Source organism: Laccaria bicolor, genomic scaffold (genome assembly GCF_000143565.1).
Source record: "Laccaria bicolor S238N-H82 LACBIscaffold_54 genomic scaffold, whole genome shotgun sequence".
Lineage (NCBI taxonomy): Eukaryota > Fungi > Basidiomycota > Agaricomycetes > Agaricales > Hydnangiaceae > Laccaria > Laccaria bicolor.
Genome location: NW_001889925.1, coordinates 81,542 through 83,120, shown reverse-complemented (window position 1 = coordinate 83,120; position 1,579 = coordinate 81,542).

The window sequence follows — 1,579 nt, the reverse complement described above, 5'->3', positions numbered from 1 at the left end:
ACACGGCAGTGCAGCTTGATGCTGCGGGGACTCTAGAGGACCCCAACCAGGCACAGGGAGCGATACGTGATGTCACTTCCTCGTCATCCGAACTCGTCTCGCTCAGTTCGAAATCCGCAGTATCCACTGTCCCGTTTATCCCTCCTCCCCCTCCCCTACGCGGATCCTCCAAATCGTAGACTTCGTACTTTGACCTGCCCCTGAACCGGGACAAAGAAGTGAGGTTGGGTGGGGGCGTGAGTGCTGCGGAGCCCCTAAGGTCGTCTGGGAGGAATAGATAGAAGAAGGCAGTGGCGAGGCACACACCGCCTACGACGTCGATAAGGTAGTGATGTGATAGGTACATCTTAGCCCAATACAACATGCCTGTGTAAGCCCCCATGTATTTTGTGGTGGCCGGGAAAAAGTGGGATAAGCAGAGAGCTTCAATGGTTGCGCAGCCTGTGTGTAACGAGGGGAACGCGCTGAATGGGATGGGCGCGTTTGTGAATGTGACGGTGTATGTGTGGGAGTGGAAGAGGGCGTTGATGCGGGCTAGACCGCCTGGGGATCCTTTCATGGAGTAGTTTGCTGGAGTGAGGCCGTGGATGAGCTTGTACCATGGTGCAGAGCATGGGAGGAGGATTTGAATGATGAAGCCAAGTACCCGAATGCGCGGGCCCAGAAGTGGAGGGCTTGTTTGGTGCGGAAGAGGCATATGAAGGCGGTGACAATGAAGGGGATTGTGAAGTGGCCTACGCCGTAGAGGAGCCAGGTGATGATGTCTAGGGAGGGGTGGATGAAGCGGGCATCCTTAACCAAGATATTTGCACCATAGAGGACGGATTCGAGTGTAAGTAACAGGGAGATGAAGATGGCGGGGTGCCATGAGGCAGGAATGAACCGAGAAGTGTGAAAAGTGATGAGGTAGGCAAAGTCTTAGACAGTGTTGTACAGGTCAGCCTGACTCGAGGTCAGAGACGTCACGTCACCGGGGTCACATCAACTGACTTGACGAGGTCAAGGGTCATGATGGGGGGTCAGACCTTTTTTGGAAAGAGTATTGAGGCTCATGCCCATGTTTTTTTTTGTTGTTTTCTTGTTTTTTTTTGTTTTTTTTTACACTCATGTTTGAACGTTCTGCATACACAAGTTCTCACAGAACCCTTGACCGATCATGACCCCGTCAATCAAAGTCAGGTCACTTGATGCCGGGTCAGGGTCTGACCTCATCAGACCAGGTCACTACCCATACCTGTGCTTCACTACTGATCACTACTGAACAGAGTTTGAAAAGATCACATGGGCTTCCAATTTGGAATGCCGATGCGTGGCAAACCATGCCACGTGCTGCACATGACTTGAAACTGCAGCCTCGGGCTCTGCAGCTCGAATCTTCGTCTTTTCTTCTTGCCCCTTTGTTCAACGCGACCTCAGAAGATATATCTTGTATATATTGTGAGTTTAAATGTACTTCGACTGTATTTTTCAATTATCCAATGTCAACACTGCGTGTCTGCTTGTCTAGCATTGATAATCCTCGAAAATCTTACAATAGAATGATGGAGGAGCCCGAAAACACAGATACCATGAACTTGCA